Source organism: Mirounga angustirostris, unplaced genomic scaffold (assembly GCF_029215605.1).
Source record: "Mirounga angustirostris isolate CCGP_5_RB_7025 unplaced genomic scaffold, mMirAng1.0.hap1 SCAF_15, whole genome shotgun sequence".
In the NCBI taxonomy this organism is placed as follows: Eukaryota; Metazoa; Chordata; class Mammalia; order Carnivora; family Phocidae; genus Mirounga; species Mirounga angustirostris.
Window position 1 is genome coordinate 37,514,965 of NW_026991723.1, and position 22,093 is coordinate 37,537,057.

General features: G+C 33.3%; 1 pseudogene across 1 annotated transcript; it reads left to right on the forward strand.

The window, feature by feature from the left end:
* The first annotated feature begins 1,713 nt into the window (after positions 1 to 1,713).
* Positions 1,714 to 3,226, forward strand: LOC123842125 (heterogeneous nuclear ribonucleoprotein A3-like; annotated as a pseudogene). The gene has a single exon (XR_010407529.1). The product of XR_010407529.1 is annotated as a heterogeneous nuclear ribonucleoprotein A3-like (transcript).
* The last annotated feature ends 18,867 nt before the right edge of the window (positions 3,227 to 22,093 follow it).

Here is a 22,093-nt window from a genome sequence, read left to right on the forward strand (position 1 = left end):
AGGAGAAAGACAGCAAGAATATCATGAGAGGGTGCCTAGTTGGCTCAGTCAGTTAAGAGTCTGCCTTCAGCTCAGATGGTGATCTCAGGGTCCTAGGATTGAACCCCATCTCAGGCTCTCTGCTTATCGGGGATTCTGCTTCTTCCTCTCCCTCTGTGCATGCATGCTCGCTCTCTCTCTCTCTTTCTCTCTCTCAAATAAATAAAATCTTTTAAAAAAAAGAATAACATGAGAGAAGCTTGAATAATCAGAATATATTCTAGAATCCTATGGTATTGACAGGTAGAAAAGGCAAAAAAAAAAAAAAAGAAAAGAAATAAGATTGCAGATCTTAGTAAGATATATTTATAATGATTTTATCCCATAGGATGGAGTTTAGATTAGAAACTCATGGGAATACACCCTGAAATGTAATATATTTTTCTTTTAAAAAGAAGAGATGAAGGATATATAGAAAGAAGAAAGGATAGGGAAGATAGGAAGAAAAGAAGGAGGGAAGGAAGGAAGGAAGGAAGGAAAGAAGGAAGGAAGGAAGGAAGGTAGGAAGAGAGGGAGAGAGGGAGGGAAAAATGGTATGGAAATCAAGGGCCAGCTTTGGAGTTTACACACACATTTCCGCTCTTATTTTATTTGCTAAAATACAATCATAGGGCCCTATATAAATGGCAACAAAGGCCAAGAAAAACTGGAGAGGGAAGAAGAAATAAGCTTGGTTATCAGCTGGTACTTTTGCCACAATTACCTATTGCATCATAATTTGAAGCATTCTTATAGTGTTAGAGAAAGATTTTACATCCCTTTTTCTCTCATTTTGCTCTATCACTTCAGTCCCATTTTTCATAAATATCCGCTTGACTAAGGCCTTTTGTATCTTTTTCATTGCTCTGTATATAGAGACATGTTCATCTTATATAATGCATATTCTCTATGTTATATATCTATCTTATATAGTACATATGTAAATATAGACACATGGTTTCTATTTAAGTATTTTTAAGATAACAAACCAGCCCAAAACTTAGTGGTTTAAAATGAGATATATTATTATTACTTATAGTTCTGTAGGTTAACAGGGCTCAAATGCATGATCTTTAATATTTCCCATGTGTACTGCCGTCAGTAGCTGCTGGGCTTGGAAATGATCTGAAGACTCAGTTGTGCGGAGTATATGCATTCACATCTTTGATTCTTCAGCTAAGATGGCTGGAAGCTGTGGGCTGGCTGGTTAACTTTGTTTCTCTTAATAAGACCTTTTCTCAGGGCTATTCTGGGCATACCCAAAACGTTGCCATCTGGTGTTGGGTTTCCTACCTAACAGCAGCTTTTTCTCAGAGACCCAGGTAAAACCTGTAAGGTGCCTTAAGTCTCAGACTCAGAAGTCTCAGAATGTGAATTTTTCCACATTCTTTTGGTCAAGAAGGTCACTAAATCTACAGTACATTCAAGGGGAGGACAAACCCAATTTACCTCTATTTGTGAGAAGTAGCATTTAGATATGGGAAGGGAAGAAATTGATGATGGTCCTCTTTAGAGACAATTTTCGCAGCATATGTAATGATGAATATGAATGTATATTGTATTTATTTATAATCTTCCCCTGCAGTCTAAACTTTTGAGAGCAGGACGGTGTTTTAATAATTATTCTTTTCTCAGTGACTTGTGCAGTGCTTTATGTTGAATAACTTCTTAAAAATACTTAATGAGTGGGGTCTCAAAATGGAGGTAAAACCGCCGCCCGGTCGCCCCCAGCCCGACTCCGGCCGTCGCCGCCGGGGGGAGGAGGGCCATGATCCAAAGGAACCAGAGCAGTTGAGAAAACCGTTTATTGGTGGTTTGAGCTTTGAAACTACAGATGATAGTTTAAGAGAACATTTTGAAAAATGGGGTACACTTACAGATTGGTGATGAGAGACCCCCAAACACAACGTTCCAGGGGTTTTGGCTTTGTGACTTACTCTTGTGTTGAAGAGGTGGATGCAGCAATGCGTGCCCGACCACACAAGGTTGATGGGCGTGTAGTGGAACCAAAGAGAGCTGTTTCTAGAGAGGATTCTGTAAAGCCTGGTGCCCATCTAACAGTGAAGAAAATTTTTGTTGGTGGTATTAAAGAAGATACAGAAGAATATAATTTGAGAGACTACTTTGAAAAGTATGGCAAGATTGAAACCATAGAAGTTATGGAAGACAGGCAGAGTGGAAAAAAGAGAGGATTTGCTTTTGTAACTTTTGATGATCATGATACAGTTGACAAAATTGTTGTTCAGAAATACCACACTATTAATGGGCATAATTGTGAAGTGAAAAAAGCCCTTTCTAAACAAGAAATGCAGTCTGCTGGATCACAAAGAGGTCGTGGAGGTGGATCTGGCAACTTCATGGGTCGCGGAGGAAACTTTGGAGGTGGTGGTAACTTTGGCCGTGGTGGAAACTTCGGTGGAAGAGGAGGCTATGGTGGCGGAGGTGGTGGCAGCAGAGGTAGTTATGGAGGAGGTGATGGTGGATATAATGGATTTGGAGGTGATGGTGGCAACTATGGTGGTGGTCCTGGATATACTAGTAGAGGAGGCTATGGTGGTGGTGGACCAGGATATGGAAACCAAGGAGGCGGATATGGAGGTGGTGGTGGAGGATATGATGGTTACAATGAAGGAGGAAATTTTGGAGGTGGTAACTGTGGTGGTGGTGGGAACTATAATGATTTTGGAAATTATAGTGGACAACAGCAATCAAATTATGGACCCATGAAGGGGGGCAGTTTTGGTGGAAGAAGCTCGGGCAGTCCCTATGGTGGTGGTTATGGATCTGGTGGTGGAAATGGTGGATATGGCAGCAGAAGGTTCTAAAAAAATTTCAGAAGAAAAGGGCTACAGTTCTTAGCAGGAGAGAGAGCGAGGAGTTGTCAGGAAAGCTGCAGGTTACTTTGAGACAGTCGTCCCAAATGCATTAGAGGAACTGTAAAAATCTGCCACAGAAGGAACGATGATCCATAGTCAGAAAAGTTACTGCAGCTTAAACAGGAAACCCTTCTTGTTCAGGACTGTCATAGCCACAGTTTGCAAAAAGTGCAGCTATTGATTAATGCAATGTAGTGTCAATTAGATGTACATTCCTGAGGTCTTTTATCTGTTGTAGCTTTGTCTTTTTCTTTTTCTTTTCATTACATCAGGTATATTGCCCTGTAAATTGTGGTAGTGGTACCAGGAATAAAAAATTAAGGAATTTTTAACTTTTCAAAAAAAAAAAAAATACTTAATGAGTGTACCTCAATAGAGCAATGAAACATTAGTGAATATATTTTACGAAAATGTCCAGAGAGTGACAAAGAAATAGTGGTGAGAGAAATGAGACAAGGGGAAAATTATCTTTCTAAGGTGTTAAATGTCTTTCTCCACTAAATGAATAGTTGAGGAAGATTTTCAGACATCTTGCAGTACAAATGCTTATTTCAAAATCTTTGTATTAAGTAGCAGCAATAACTCATTCAACTATATGCAATAATCTGACTACCAACATCTTTTCTCAGGTCTCAAGAAATAGAAAAATTAAAGTCATCACAATAAACTAAGATGATCACAGTAATAAAATCAAGAAAAAACTTTTGGATTAAAGTAAGAGATCAGAAGTTTTTAGAAAGTTATGAAGCAATAATCAGAAAGAAATGAAAGCCACATCTCTTAAAATATAACAAACCACAGATTTGTAAATTATTGCAATATCCTCTAAATATTTGCATGCAGTGATGAGATCCTAATTTAAGAACATTTAGATGTGATAACTTACTATATAAAATTATTAGTTTAGTTAATCTAAATAATTTACAGATTTTTACACAAAAATATGCCAAGTGTAATCATGTAATATCAAACATGTTACATTTAATGAAATTTTATAATTATAGATTTTAACACAGATTTATAAAATTGATTTATAAGGAAAGATATAATATTACAGGCAAATATATTTATTTCTAAATTATAAGCATATAAAATACACTAAGCAATGCACATCCTAGTATTTGTAGTGTAAAAATTTTGAAATTATTTTGCATTTCAAGAATATGTTATGCAAATCTTCTAAATTTTAATTGTATCTAATAGGCTTATCAGATATTAGATACTATAAAAACTTTAGTTTTCTAGAGCCTGATAGCCAAGCATTTTACAAATAAAGAGAACCACAGAATCATAAATGAATTATAGCAAATTAAAAAATTGTCAAATGTGATTAAAGATGAATTTGCATATCATGCTTTTATTTCAAAAGTATTCACTTAACTTTCACTAACATTAAAGGTTTAATTAAAACCATAGGTAGCTTCATTAGGTAAAGTGATTAATCTGGGTAACACTAGAGATAGGTCCCATATTAAATTACTAGTTCTGGAGCATTTAATGTTAGCTAGTAACATAAAAATAGCTAATAGGTGTCAATCATTTTGTAGATATTTAAATTTTTGGCAATCTGTAAAGTTAAAACATTTCCAAATCTTAGTATGTGTAGCTGAATATTGCATATAAATGTTTCCAATATGTGAAATGTGCATAGAACATGTTATATTAAAACCAATGCCACTAGTATTTTTCATGGTAGTACAATTTATGAATATACCCATTGATATTAGTCAATCAAGAGGAATATTTAGTGCACCCTCACGTGCACTCAATCACAAAGTTCAAATATTACAAGCAAACATTGGATAGGTTTAAAAAGTTTGGCCCTCTGATGAGAGCCATGAATATTCAGACTCAATTTATCTGTTTAAAGGCATAGATAATAATCTGACTTTTAATGATTTACTATATTTTACATGAGTACAGTGAAATCCTTCTCAACCAGCAAAAATAAATTTTAAAGACTACTGAAGTAAATTGGAAGTTGTACACATTATTACAATATTACAGTTAATTTTCTTCATATTTGTATCTTATTTAAGTAGCCTGATTGACCCCTACGCCCTTTGCCATTTGTGTTGGAATACTCCTCCTACACACAGGCTCTTGTTTTTTTGTGTGTGATTTTTCTTAAATCCAGTAATTATATTTCTGATCCAGAGAAAAAGGTTATATCACTCTCATTTCATATATATGAGATTGGCAAAACAGTAGCATTCTACTGGGAACTATTTCTAGAATATTTTTGCCCTGAGTATTACTACCACATGAAGTTTCAAAGACTTTTGTAGGATTTGATAAAAGAAAGCTGGAGAATGATTATATTTGAATGGTAAAAATAGTAATATTCAAGGATGTGTATAGGTACATACATGGTATTATAAGTTGCCATTGTGTTTAGTAAAAAGGACTTATAAAATGACTAATAATCATGCAAATATAAGTGCTTGGAAGGTATTAAATTGTTCTGCTTTCCAAGATGAAAGGATTAATTTGCTTTTATGAAGTAGGGTTGGTAAAAAAAAAAAAAAATGAAAAGCAATGGGACATGTGCCTAATTGTGGCTTCTGATATAAACCAAGGAGGTCATGTCAAGATAAATCATCATCAAGTGCTTAGTATCACATGCTTTTTGTAAGCTCACCTTGTAGGAACAATGGGGCAGAAGATTGGGAGGCATTTTTGAAGCGAACAAAATATAAGAGATCAGAAGAGAATGATTTGGTTATGAAACAGAATGCACTCAAATCTGTGTACGCTGCTCTAGCTACATCTCTCACATGGTCCGAGTCAGTTCAAACGGTCAGAACTTTGTAGAAGCACATTATCTCATTCAATATGTCTGCTTACGTCAGAAATGTGTTCTGCTTGTTGCTTGAGCAAGTTGTCTGGAGATCTAATTCATTGTAGAAGTTTGCTTTTCAGATTGCTTGTTACCCCCTGCTAATGAAAAGGAGGTTCAAGTCCATTCTAATGCCTTATGAATAAGACTAGAAAATCAAAAACTTGGGCAAAGAGAAGCCATGAAGAAATGTATGCTTCTCCGGGGAAACGAATTAAAGTAAAATTGCAACAAGTTCTCTTAGTAACCTTCTCGCATCACACCCAAGGTGGAATTGTAACAAGTAAGTTTTATTGAAAAAGTTTTATTAATATTGGAATTTTCTTTTTTTATTGCAACATAAAATAAAGCACTTACTGAAATCCTTTCCTTCTTTAAGGACAGCTGATGTAATCAGCTTTGCAATCTTTCTGACTCCTAATACATATTAACTGCTATTTTTTTAATATACCTATGATATTGTTCAACCTCTTTGTATCAAAGTATGATAAATGACTTCAGGAACCAACCCAGATGCACAGAATTAAAATTACATTTCAATAAAATTTTTAGGTCAACTCTATATGTTGAGAAATACCGATTGTGTATCCTACAATAATGCAATTTAATTTTCTTTATGTTTTAGGTAAAATTTCCTCTCAGTATTATTTAAGTTCCTTGATAAATAAATCTGTCTTAAAATATTTGGTCTCATTATCAAGACGTATCAAATTTCCTTGTTCAGTAAAATTGAGTTGAATTCATTCTACTTACTGCATTCAATAACTTTTTATTCACTTTCATTGTCCTTTGTAATAGTATCCGAATACTTTGACCAAGACTGGATAAATGAATTGATCCAATATAAGTAGTAGAATTTTAGTTGGAACAAATAGATCAATTCTAAAATAATTTAAAAATATTTTTCCAAGAATATGCTAGACAATAAACTATCAACTTTTTAAAGAGGCAATAACTTATTCATGCAGCCACCACTCATGATGTAGTATCTAGTGTATTTTATGCTTCTCAACTTCTGCCCTGTTCCAGATGCCCACTTGATTTTTAATGATGCTTTCTACTAATAGCTGCCCTTCAAAACAGACATAAACTTTAATTATTCTGATAATCACTAGGGATCTAAGCCAAATATGAAAAAAAAAAAGAAAGAAAGAAAATAACCAAGGTATGGAGGATAAAGCATCTTGTAGGACACATGAATGCTTTTTATTTGGTGCTTAGAAAATCCATTTTTCTATCCTATTAGATATCAGTTCACGCAATAATGCAAAAATTAGGGTAAAATAAGAACTTAAAAGCTTAGCTTTAGTTTAGACATTTATTATTTATTTTTCACTTTTTATTATCTAGCCTGAAAAGTTTATGTGGTTTTCTTATTCTCTGGACAGATAACAACCTTGAGTGTCCTCAAGTTTCAGTAAGATAAACAGAAATCCTGACTGATGATGGACACTCATAAAATGATGTTGGTTTCAAAAACACCAATGATAATATTTCTTATTTGTAAGTATATGTGTTAATCTTTTAAACATTTTTAGATTTTAAATGAATTATAGTCTTAATAGATAAATTTTGTGAAAACTTGTCAGTATTTTGAGGTTCAGAACAGAAATACTATTATTATTTACTCAAAATTTGTCTCAAAATTCTCTTGTATTAATTTATTTATTAATTCAATAATTGTCGAGTGCCCACAGTATGCTATACACCATTCTAATATGAATATTAATTTGGTCCATGGCTTAATGGTGCTTATTCTCCCACAAAGTGATAGAAATATAAATACCTAATGCTTCTAAATGAGATAAGCTTTAGAGAAAAGTTTCCTACAGGTACAGTGATAATGCCTATATGCCGAGGAAGAAAATTAAATCAGTATGGAAAGAGAAAACTTTATTGATTTGGAAGTTATGAAGAAATTTTTAGGATTAAAAAATAGAAAATGGAGCCAGGGGAAATCTGAGAATAAGAATTGTTTCTGCAGCACCAAATATAAGAATGAGTGATAATAAATGTTAAGCCTTTGTACTGTTGCTTCATTTTTGTTGCAGATAGCAAACTGAACTACAGAGGCAGAAGGAAGTATGGGTAACTGCCTTACAAGAAATACTAAAGAAGATCTTTCAAGCTGAGATAAAATCATATTACACAATAACTAGAATACACACGAAGATATATCAGGAACAAGTCAGGTAACTAGCTACATCGATAAGTTCCCAAATATGTTTATACTTTTATACTTATTTATTCTATACTTTTAAAAGGACAATTGCATTTAAAATAATTATAAAACTAGTGTTGATAACCTCATAGTATATAAAAACATATGTAACTCATAAGATAATTAAATATGAAGGAGGGAGTGGTAGATACTGAAGCAAGGTTTTTGCTAGCTGTAATTAAATGCAAATTCAAATAAGATTATTTCAACATAAATTGCTAATTGTGATTTCTAGGCCAGAAACTAAGAAAAATAACTCAAAAATATAATAGAAACAAAGGAATTAAAATGGTATACTAGAATATATCTATATCACAAAATAGAAGGTAATGGGAGGATGGAGGAATAAAAAAAGCATAAAAATATGCAGTAGTAAAATGGTAGTATTAATATAATATTAGTAATTATATTAAATATAAATGATTTACATATGCCAATTAAATGATAAAAATTGGCATAATAAACTTAAGAGGAAGCATGTTCCAAACTGTATATGTTTAGAGCATTACTTTAGATTTTGGGATCAAATAGGATAAAAAGAAAATCATGCTAAATGTTACTAAGAAAACAGCAACCAAAAGAGAGCTGAAATGCCTATAATAGTAATAGAAAACATACTTCAGGTCAAAATGTGTTAATAGAAACAAATAAGACAGTTTAATTATAAAAGTGTCCATTTATCAGGAAGATATATCATAAATATATGTATACCTAACAACAATATATGAAACAAAATTCTAAAATATGTGAAGCAAAAGCTGACAGAATTTAGGAGAGAAATAGATATTTCAGCAATAGTACTTGAATATTTAAATACCTCACTTTAAATAATGGATAATAATTAGAAGTTCAACAAGTAAATACTTAACACTTGAACAACATTATACACTCACTAGACCTAACAGGTATATATATATATATTTTACTCTCTATCCAAAATCAGAATATACATTTTTCTAAAATACATGTAGTATTTTCCATGATAGAACATACATTAGGCCAAACAAAAACTAAATAAATTTTCAATTATTTAAATAAAAATATATTCTCTGACAATAGTAGAAATAAATAGAAAACAACAAACGGAAGTTGGGATTTATAAATATGTACAATTTAAGCAACAAACACTTAAAATCACATACAAGTCAAAATATAAATCACAAGTGAAATTAGAAAATATTTTGAGGCATAACATCAGCAAGACGGTGGAATAAGAGGACCTTCACTCATATTTTCCTTCAGCAACAATGACTTGACAGCTTCCTTCAACAGGTGAATGGATAAATAAACTGTGTGGTACAACCCGATGATGGGATATTCAGTGCTAAAAAGAAATGAATTGGGGCTTCTGGGTGGCTCAGTCGGTTAAGCGTCTGCCTTCGGCTCAGGTCATGATCCCAGGGTCCTGGGATTAAGTCCTGCATCAGGCTCCCTGCTCAGGGGGAAGCCCATTTCTCCCTCTCCCTTTCCCACTCCCCCTGCTTGGTGTTCCTGCTCTCACTGTGTCTCTGTCTGTCAAATAAATAAATAAAATCTTTAAAAAAAAAAAAGAAAAAGAAATGAATTATCATGCCATTAGAAGACACAGAGAAAACTTAAAAGCACATTATAAAGTGATGGAAGCCAATTGAAAAAGCTATTTACTGTATGATTCAAACTATATTACATTCTGAAGAAGGCATAACTATGGTTTAGTAAACAGGAGAGTGGTTGTTAGGGGTTGGAGGAAGGAGGATGGGTAAGATGAATAGGCAGACCCTACATTATTTTTAGAGTGATAAAACTATACTACCATGGTAGATTCATGTCATTATACATTTGTCAAAACCCTTGGAATGTACAACACCAAGTTAATGTAAACTGTGCCCTGGGGTAGTAACGATGTGTCAATGTAGTTTCATCAATTGTAACAAATGTACTTCTGAGATTAGAAAAACAGCAACAAGCCAAGAAAATACTGTTTGAGACTAGAGAAAACAGGAACAACACAACCACCATCACCAAATGAGTTACAATGACAAAGGTATCAGAGTTTTTTGGAAAACAACACACAAATCAAGGCAACAAAGAAGTATTTTTGGAAAAAAACTTATATATCAGCTAACTTCTCCTTCACTTATCAAAGCCATATGAAACAGCATCCGGTGTACCAGAACTTTGGCATCTAAGGGATCTTTTGAAAAACTTGTTAGAGGATAAACTTTTTATAACCAGTTGATTATAGGTAAAACATAAGCAAAAACGTGACGGTGAATATTTTAATATATGAAAAATGGAGTTCTAAAATATAAACAAGAGATGTGGATAATAGTAAAAGACTAATATGTAATGTTACATATTGTGATGGATTAGAGCTAATGCAACCAAAAGAGAAGTGGAAAAAGGCAAATAAAGTATTTCCTTGATGGTTGATAAAGCAATAGTTCAGAGTTAAACTATTGAAAACTGACAATCCAGACAGATAAATACAAAAATGGGGGACTACAGGAATTAAGAAAGGTACAGTAGTAACCATTAGGACAAAAATACCAACATCCTTGAATATCACTTTTTAAAAAATATTAAATAACAAATATGAAATAATATTAAATAACAAATAACAACACATCACAGAGAAGTAATGAACGGGTGAGTAGGAAGAGGACACAATGGTTAAGGAGAGGAGGGATAATACTTCTTTCTATAGTGTATAGTGTGACTTTTGTAATCAGAGCAATGTTTTACATACCTCAAAAATGAAGTGTACAACCATTGTACCTATATGCATGACAAGTAATTAATGTAACTATATTGAAGGATATGAAGAGAATAAATAATTGTAAGAATAACTTAAGCAAAAATTATATGTTTATATACAGTAAGACCCAAGACAAAAACATTGCACCCAAATATTATAATCTGGTTAGTAAATTTGTTTTTCACGAGGTATGGGTTGGTAGTTCTGAAACTAGTTAATGTGTGTTCTGGGATTGAGCAAATAGGTAAATATAGCGTAGATTATCAGAGCCAGGTTAATCACTGTGGAAGTAGCTGCAAACAGGAATGGGGGAAGGATGAAATGAAGTCTGCTATTGTGCTGGAAACTAATGTATCAGTATAAACTTTTTAACACACACCCAAGTGGAGATGTACAGAAAGAGACACAGGTGTGTGTGTATATATGAGTATATTACACACATATGCGCACGTGTATATACATACATGCATATCTTAGATTTATTTATTGTGACATCCTAGAACAGTGGCAAATCAGTAGCAATAAACAGGCGTAGTAACTAGTGGTTGCCCTAAATATCATTCTTCCAATGAAATAAACCAGAACTCTTTGAAAAAATGCTGATGCCAGAGCAAGATATGCTTGCAATGTTTAGTAGTGCCAGAAAATAAAGAGCCACATTTTCAAAAAATGATTCTGGCGTGTCTAAAGACAGAAACCAACTTGAAAAATCTCCCACGGGCCAAATCTAGGACAATTTTAACAATTAAAAACATTGAATTGTTAACAGAATAAAATAAATACATGATTCCATAGCAATATAAATAAACAGTCGAACAAATTAATACATTGGGTAGAAGAGACTGCTTTTCCTTAGAGTAGAATTCCAATAAAGACCAGTAGAAATAGAGAAAGTAGAAAATCATCTTTGGCAATCACTACAATAATAACTTCCATAGGCAAAAATCACAGTGGATGCAAATGTTGATGGGGCAAAGTATGATAAGATATAAGATATTTGCAGAGTCTTAAAGTTATCTTCCCCAAAAATGGAAGTATTTAGTAATTCTCATTACTAAATAAAAGATTACTACGAGTTACTAAATACTTAATAGTATTTAGTAGTAATCTTACCAAAAGTGTATAACTTGAATCCAATCCTGACAAAACATCAAAAAAAATCTAAGCTAGAATAAATTCTACAAAATAATTGAGTAGTACTCTTTAAATATGTCAAAGTCATCGAAAACTGAGCAGTTTTCCCATATAGAAGAAGATTGAAGGAACATGACAATAAATATGAGGTAGGATCCTGATTGGCTCTTAGACCAGAGAAAGGACATTAGTAGGATAATTAGTGAAATTTGAATAAGGTCTATAGATTAGTTAATACTATTGTAGCAAAATTAATTTCCTGTTTTTGCTAACTGTACTATGACTACGTAAGATATCAACATTTGAAGAATTTAGGTGAAGGGAATATAGGAAGTCTTTGTACTATTTTTATAAATTATTTTAATTTTATAAAGTTAAGAAAGAAAAAATATTTAAAAATTATTGTATAGATCATAAAATAAAATTTGGGAGGAAAGAAATAGGGTAAAAGGAGTCAAATATTCCGGAATAGACATATTAGGCATTTTTTTTCATTTATCTCATTATATTCTGATAAAGTCCTTTGAAAAAGCTAGTATTATTCTAATCTTACAGGTGAGAATATTATCTATTAGCTTATATGTTTGTTGGATATAATCAATCTACAGTAAACAAAACAAATAGGGATTATCAAAATTTTCAGATAATAATTGTGTCAGCCCAAATGTAGTAAGGCAGTTTGACCCTGTAGGAGCTTAAGAAAAAACTGAAGAGCCGTCAGTGTTCTCTGTATCTCATCTGTTTGATCCCATTTGTATACATTTAAATCTTTTTCACCTCACTTTTTCACCTTACTTTTTCTACTTAGTCTACACTCTAAAATACTGAAGCTCCGACCTCCACATTTATAGACATTTATAGAGATTAGCTGGGCAAACCCCAATTGCAATTTGAAGCTTCACAGTAGTACAAATATACTTGCTTTGGTTTTGGAACTGATAAGATATGGGTGCTATATCTGGCTTTTCTTATCTTCTTATCTCTGGTTCTGTTTATGTATCAGTCTTACATTCCTAGTTCAGACCAGCTCTCTGTAGTTTTGCACTTACATTGTGAATGCCTTTCTCCATCAGCCACAGGATACACATACACACGTATATACACACATAAATACACGTAAGCCTTCTTTACTCAATAGAGAAAATCAGCTTGTGCAGGCATCTACAGAGGTTTAATCAGTTGTAACCTGGGATACTGTACTTAGAAAGTGCAAATCGTAGTTGCTGACAGCCACATTTGTGGTTAAGCCTGGAGCATTTTGAAAGTAAAGGTGGAGGGAGAGACTGGTAAGAAAGTCAGAGGTTCAAAAATAGTCAGGCAAATGGTTTGGATTCCAGCTCCATTAATTATGGGCAAATGACCTAGTGAGGGCTGTTTAAGCCCACAGTAACTGTTTTCTTATTTGTTTAATATAGATAGATAGATAGATAGATAGATAGATAGATAGATAGATAGATAGATAGATAGATAGATTTATTCTTAGGACTAATGCATGATACATCTAAAATCACTTATAAAAGTTCCTGCATGTAAAGCACTGGCAAATATTAGTTATCTATTCTTGGTGAAAGTACAGGACATGATAAAACAAGTAATGCAAGCAATACCAGTGAGAATGTAAGTTTGAATACAAAAAAAAAATAAAACTCTATTTGATTAAGAGAGCAAAGGGAAATAGAATGTGGTAAAAAATACAGGAATGGAAAATTACAAAAATTCTGGAAAATGTCATAGATAAAGAAGCCCTCTCATGCCACCTTTAGCCTCAAATATCACTTTGGATATAAAATACATGAACAAGCCTGAGTAAAAATGCTGTTCCAGTGTAATCTATATAAAGAGTCTATATATTTGCAGAGAATTATTGGTTGCAAAAGTAAAGTGTCAGCTTCAGCCTTTTGGAAGAAGAGACCTATTTGTTTATTTTTTATTGGTACTGTAGCTACTAGATCATCATGTTGTTTGTCTTATTTGCAGTGTCCTTTCTGGCCTTGCATTTCAGGCAAATGTAAATCAAAAGCTTTAGAGTTATGGAATCTGATGATTCACAAGGTAATCTTGCAAACACAGCAGGGAAATATACGATTTGCAAATTGCTTAACTGACATCTCTGCTATTATCCTAAAATATTGTTGCAGTAGAACTCATTTTATAATATTTCAGCTTGATTATATTTTAAAACTTTACCTTTCTCAGAATAAATATATTGCCTCCCATTTGCATAATTTTATTCTGTTAAATTGTATGCGTATTGAAGAGCAGGATGCTTTATTTCAGGATGACCAAAAGTTCTCCTTTTCATGCGAGTCATTCTTAAGTTTGTTAAACTTTTCCTGTCGAATTCTTTATAAAATTTCTTTACAATGGACTTTCTTACAATTACAAATTATGATTAAATTTGCTTGTAAATTTACATTACAACATTCTTAAAGATTTTCAATTTTGTATTATGCTTATTTCATGAAAAAATGCCTATTGAATGTAGAATTCTTTGGTGCTTTCAAATGATGATAATATCTTTACCTAGTACATTTTTCATCAATCTAATATACTTTCCTACAATAAGCATTAGAATGTACTTACCAATATTACACAAGGCTCTTTTCACTCAAGTACCTCATACTGCAAAAATGTAACCATAGGACTACATTCTCACAGATTGTATTAATTAAACCTAGAATTCACAGTGACTTCGCAATTGTGACTTCAATGCACACATATACCTGCTTAAATACACAATTAAAGAATAAAATTGAAATTATTTTCATATATTAGAAAATATTCTAGCCACTCATATCTTGTCAAGTAAGTATTACAAGGTTTAATTGGACAGATGCTATTCAGAGCAGAGTAGTAGACTAGGAGATGGTTCAATGGCAAATCACTTAATCTTTTATAGATAAAAAAAGGGAACTGATGGCAATGATCTCTAAGAATGCTGCTAGTTTTTAACCATTAATGGATGATATTTTAAACTTCAGTTATAGAAGAATAAGCAAGATTTGCTTTTATTATATATGTAATTAAAGTAAGAAATTTGAATCTTTATTTAGTTATATATTTTAAGTCCTACAGAAGCAGAATGAAATAAGGGAAGATAAGAATGTAGGTGGTAAGAAATGTCTCCTTGATGTAGAGAAATATTTTTCATTGAGGAAAGAAATTGGTTTAAAAGACAAAATTCTCCTTTTCTGCAGACATTCCCCCAATTTAATTTAGATTATGTCAGTGCAACTAAAGAAGACCACTTTGATTCACTCATCATTAAAATTGACATCAATGTGAATAAGTATTGGACAATGATGGGAGACAAAGGACTTGAAAGATATATTCAGAATAACCCTGAGGTATATATCTTAACATCAGTCTAAGACTTTTACCAGGAAATACATGAAAAGGGAAACTGTATCAGAAAACATCTAGCAATGGTGACAGAAAAGAGTTTTCTTGATCACCCGACATATGAAGTCATTTACCAACATGAAGCAAAGCAGAGATAATTCTCTGGAAGAGAGTGAGGGGGGAGGAAAAGGAAAAGAAGGTGAGAGGGGGAGGAGGAGGATGGGAGAGGGGGAGAGAGAGAGAATGCTGTATGTGCTAAGGATATTCACTCTCTGGCTAGTCTTTCAACAATAATGTGTCATGTTGATCACATATTGAAAGATAACTGTCAATTTATTTTTATCAATACCTTTTGGAGGGTATTATCTTAGAAAGAATATCTGTGTAGAAAGATTCTATCAAAGTTTGGTATGTTTAACAATATATCTCCATATTTATAGTTTTTTAAATTTTAAGATGCATTCCCCCTCTCTGCTTGGGTTTTATTATTCATTAATATTTATTTATTTATGTAACATGTAAGTTAATTTATCTGTTCTATTTTTCTTAAAATTCCCAATCCTTATTAATACAGCATATCAAACTGAAAATTGATTCTAAAGAAGCTAAAACAAATGTAATTCATATATTTACCTCAGGGAAGAGCTTTTGAACATAGAAAATTTGAAGGCCTTTTTTATTTTTCAAATATTGATTATATATCACATGCAATTTTTATATATTTGCCCTCCAGTATCCATAAATTATGTGTAGTTTTTACAAATGACATATGTAAAAACAAGGGGAAAATGACTATAGTACAACAGTTTCAGGTGAATGGAATTACTTTTTATCTCAATCATATAGAGAAAATAGTACTATTCGTGCTGCTAATTAACATGTAAGATCCTTAATTACAAAGGTAAATATAATGAAATTAATATCAAAATTAGACACAGATATTTACAATATTTAATTAAGGTCTGAAATCAAGGAACCTAAGATTTATCTCCTTAAGCAGTGTGCAATCATGACTGTGATTTGGCCTACAGATATTCAAAATATATGTTTTCAGAATTAAGAGGACTCTAAGTTGCTTACAAAATACATACAAGTATGAGAGGTGAGTTGCAAGAACTGGGCTTTCTGTAGTTCCACAATTCTTTCTGAAGCTTTCTGAGGACAATGGCATAGAAAAGGACAGAAATAAAGCTTCATTTCTCCATGTACGAAGTCAAAAAGAGGGGCACAATTTTAAAAGGAAAAGGCATTTAATTACAGAAAAATAATATGTTGTGCACTCTGTTGATCCAGAAGCAAAGAGGACTCTGAAGGGAGAAGAAGGGAAAGGAGAGAAAAATAGGGGAGAACATGGAAGTTAGTTCTCTCCAGAAAAGAAAATTCTTCTCAGTTTTTAGATGATTCTTACTCTCTAAACCTTGCCTTTTGCTATTTTTTATGTAGCAATCGTAAATTTGTCATAGTGAAATGTCTTGAAATATTAATACCTCCATGGCACCATTCATCAATGTTCTTAGGGCCTTATGGAAAATCTAAATAGGAATATATTGAAGAAGCAGAATATAAAAACTATGGAAAAGACTAAAGAGAAAAACGCCAGGTTCACTGAAGACAGGCAAGACCTAGTGAATAAAAACAATGGAACATGTGGACAAGAAATCAAATTTATGTTCACATAGAATATTGGATTGCAGCCTTGTATATTAACAAATGTGAGCCCAGATCAGGATAGGAGTTGATTTCCTCTATGCACACCCAATGCAAACAACAACAACAACAACATCTCAGTGGTTATAAAAGAATGCATATTTTAAAGCTAGTTCTGGGTTATTGAAATAAATGCCTGGTGTTTTGTTAGGAATTTTATTAATTAGCATTTTAAATAATACCTAATGCATCTCTGAGATAATTGAATGAAATATGAACTAAAAAAAGTAAATTATCTGCCCTCTTCCACTATTGAATGTTAAGAGTACAGCTTCAATAAATACACCCTGCTTTGTGAGAAATTCCATTTGACTGCTATCTTCCTTCATCATATTTGAAGAGGGCGTTTAGGTGTGTTCTTCTTAGAGGATACATAGTTTTCAAAGTCTTCTCTTAGCCTTCAGAATGTTTTAGGGCTTGCTGAATTTCATGCTTTTTAGTCTGGGCTTGCAATTTCTCTGCAATCAATTTTTTTCAAAAAGTTCTCTTTGCTTCTGTTTGTTTCACTTCCCTGTGACGTCAACTCCATCTACCATTCTTTGCTAGGTGTTTTTCAAAATTACACTATTTCTTTGGCTTCTGGCTCCCTTGTATCTCTTTCTATTTAATGACCATATGGAAGAATATTTAACGGCTGAGGCCAGATGGAACAATAAATGTAAAGGTCCTGTCTTTGATCTGTTCTTTGCCAGAAAGCTAACACACTTTGATCAGCTGAAAAATTTCACCAGGTCTATGTAGCTAAAAGCCTTTTGCTATCTTATCTCTCCCAGGGATCTGGAAACATTTGGTTTATCCAATATTTGAACACTGCAAAATTCTAGACCTGCTTTCATGCTTCATTTCTACTTGCAGAACTGGCTAATTCATTCTGGACCTTATCTCTTTCTGGTTTTACCTTGTCAGATACAATCAATAAAAACAGCACACATTACTAATATTTTGTTTTCCAAATTATTCCCTTAGAAATACAAGTTAGTAGTCATGTAATCTAACTAACTTCCAAGTTACCATGGGTGATTTTTTTCCAAATTCTTTGGTAAGGTATAGGTGGATTTTGAACACTGCTGCCTGATTTATCTTTTTTATGCACTGCCTTCTACAAGGGTCCTGTGTCAATGTTGTAAGTTTTGGACTTACGCTTTGTCAGTATAAGCTAACTGTTCTAATGAACAATTCCAAAATCTCACTGGATTTCTTGCTCATGTCACAGCCCAAAGCTGTTCAGTTTCTCTTTTCCAAGGGGTGGTTAAGGGACTAAGGATCATTTCATAGCATGGCTCCATCATATTAAACATTTGGTTTAAAGGAAGCAGCAAAGTCTTTTAGTCAACTGACAGGGAATATGGGAGAAAGAGAAGAGAAAGAAATTAGACAGAGAGAAGACCTGGAAGGGACACATTACTTTACCACTTCAGCTCTTATTTAAGGTTAAAAATTAATTTTATGCATAAACATTTTTCCAAAGAAGACATAGAGATGGTCAACGGACACATGGAAAGATGCTCAACTTCATTCATCATCAGGAAATTGCAAATCAAAACCACAGTGGGATATCACCGTATACCTGTTAGAACGGCTTAAATCAAAAAGACTAGAAATAACAAGTGTTGGCAAAGATGTGGAGAAAAAGGAACCCTCATATATTGTGTGCAGGAATGTAAATTGGTACAGCACTGTGGAAAACAGTATGTAGGTTTCTTAAAAATTAAAAATAGAAATACCATATGATCCAGTAATTCCACCACTGGATATTTACCCAAAGAAAATGAAAATACTAATCCAAAGATATATGCATCCCTATGTTTATTGCAGCATTGTTTATAATAGCTAAGATATGGAAGCAACCTGTGTCTATCAATAGACAAATGAATAAGGTAGATGTGATATATATAATGGAATATCATGCAGTCATGAAAAAGGAAGAGATTGTGCCATTTGTGACAACATGGATGATACCAGAGGGTGTTATATTGAGTGAAATAAGTCAGACTGAGATAGACAAATATGATATGACTTCACTTATATATGGAACCTTAAAAAAAAATAAACAAAAGCAGAATCAAACATGTAAATATGAAGAACAAACTGATGGTTGCCAGGGGCATGAGAAAAATGGTGAAAGGTAGTGGGAGATACAGGCTTCCAGTTATGAAATGAATAAGTCACTGGAATAAAAGATGCAGCATAAGAAATATAGCCAATAATATTATAATAACATTGTATGGTGACAGAAGGTAGCTACACTTGTGGTGAGCATAGCATAATGTATAAACTTGTTAAATTACTATTCTGTACATCTGAATCTAATGTAACATTGTGTGCCAACTATACTCAAGTAAAATTTTGTTTAATTTTCTGACCCCAGCAAGAAGCAAACAGAACCTGGAAATACAATTTAGTTATTTGCCTTGGAAAGAGAAATGGTTTGATAAGTACATACCATTTCTGCATATCTGTGTTTTGTTTACCAATTATTCATTTCTTGCTTGGCCTCACAGAGAGAATACATTTACTTTACCATGTCAGACTAAGGTAAAATTTCCATTTGAGTCACTCTGTCCCACCTACATACAGAATATTTGAGTGTTCTGGAATTCTTATCACATAATATCTGGTTCAGATGTGATTCCTCTGGGTCCCATAACCTATAAATAAAAGAGAAAGAGTTTTTTCCCCCACCTATTCTTACATTTGTACATATACACATATATACACATATATGATTTAATTTTTTAAAAACTCATTTATAAGAGGGGCATGTGGGTGTCTCAGTTGGTTAAGCATGATCCTGGCTCAGGTCATGATCAAAGGGCCATGAGGTTCAGCTCTGCATCAGGCTCCTTGCTCAGCATGGAGTCTGCTTGAGAGTCTCTCTCTCTGGCCTTTTCCCCACTCAAGCATATGCACTCTCTCTAAATAAATTAATAAATAAAATTTTTAAAAACAAACAAAATCATTTTATAAGAGAAAAGGCTGTCAGAACAGAACAAAATTGTTCAGGGCAACATAAAATTATTTGCATCAGGCAACATGAAGTTGTCCTACATTTGTAGAGGGGAAAAAATTAAGTAATTATATTTATAGAAGTATGAGGACTACAACTCTTTAGGCTGGGTTGTTAGTTTTCCTCAATAACATAATTCTCTTAAAAACACCTTACTAGTTTCCAATCTATTTGTTACCAGTTAGTCCCACATGGTAGTTACCGTCATGGTAGTTAGGTCTGTCAAACATAGTTCTCAAAATTTCTTTCTTTCTTTTTTTTTTTTTTTGATTCCCCTCTCCATCTCTCTCTTTCTCTTTCTGTCTCCCCTCATTCTCCAAGATAATGGTGACTTTTTTGAAGATGTCACGTTTAAAAAGGAAGGTTTATTTTTACCTTTTCCCCAACACTAGTTCTAATGCAGTCTATTGTCTTAAAGACATTCTCAGTCCCCCTTCTCCCACCTACTATTTGGTGGAAGTTTGACTTCTCTATTTTTCAAGGTGGTAATTTCTGGGCATTGTCTATTCCCTTCCTTCTGTTTACTTCTCCCCCAAACATATTTCCTTCTTGAATTACTTTGCAAAATGCAGTTAATGGTAGCTAGAAGCTAACATTTTGATTATTTCCTACCATTTCTCCTAACTAGAACTGATAACTAGTACGTATATGGTCTACCTACAACATTAAACAAGAAGCAGTATTAATAAATGTGTTTCCATTGCATTACATTCCTACTTCCAGGGGAAATTGTCTTGTCATCCAACTGCTAAGTCAATGGTATTTGTAGTCTTTATTTTGGTACCAATGTTTGCATTTTGATCAGGTTAATTCATTCTACCTTTTATATCATAAGCACAAAAAAATCTCAATGGTTTAGCAAAATAACATTGCTTTTCTTCACATTAAGATCAAATTCAGGGAATTGGGTTTGGTGTGGTAGGTACTCTGGGTTACATGCAGTCATTTAAGATCTCGTATTATTAAAAGGGACTCTACCATCCCTTACAACTTCTAAATTATCTACTAGATCCTCTCCATCTATCTGGCTGACATGTGCAAAGACAGATTGTGAGAATCATGGGAGAAGTTTAGGGGGGAGGCTTTAAAATAAGAAACATTTCAGGCGCCTGGGTGGCTCAGTTGGTTGAGTGACTGCCTTCGGCTCAGGTCATGATCCTGGAGTCCCAGGATCGAGTCCCACATCGGGCTCCCTGCTCAGCGGAGAGTCTGCTTCTCTCTCTGACCCTCCCCCCTCTCGTGCTCTCTCTCCCATTCTCTCTCTCAAATGAATAAATAAAATCTTAAAAAAAAAATAAAATAAAAAATAAAATAAAATAAAATAAGAAACATTTCTTTCACCACCACCCCCTTCAATAGAAAGCCTTGGTCACATGATTCCTACTTGGCTAAAAATAAGAACTTTCTGAATGCTGAGGAGGTGACTGAAACTTAAATCTAAATGATAAACTGATACTGTTGTCTCTATCTAATGATGGGATATAGAATTAAATATATAAAGTGTCTTTAAAATCTAAGACACTATAATTTAGGATATGAGATAAGTCTAGACAGTGAAAAATAGGATGCCAGAGATTTTTTTTTTTTTTCTGAATGGGCTCTGTATTTTCAGTGACTAGCTTAATACCTGATAAATGTATACTTTCATACCAAATAAAATTATATATGCTAGTAATGTATAGTTATAATATATACAAAATTTTAATTAAAATATATACTAAATAAATGATTCAAGAATGAGATCAAAAGCTGTCAGAAGAAGTGATTAGAAATAAAATGGGAGACCTCGGTTTTGGCAGCAGTGGGGGCAGGTCTTGTTTCACAAGCAGACCCCTGCACACCTTGCTGCCCACAATAGGGGCCTCTGCAGACAACCGGACTGAAGGAAAAGAGGCCAAGATTAACAGCTGAGCACATACAACATACATAGGAGATACTGCTTAAAGCACTGGGCCCTGGGAAACGGGACACTGCACTGCAGGGCACTATAGGATCTCTTCCTCATAAGACTATTATCATTAATAACAAGAGAAGTAAGTGACATTCCTAACACACAGAAACAGACACAGAAAGTCAGACAAAATGAGGATACAGAGAAACATCTCCCAAATGAAAGGATCAAACCACAGCAAGAAATCAGAATCAAACAAATACAAGTAATAAGCCTGATAGAAATTTAAACTAATTATCATAAAGATGCTTACTGGACTGG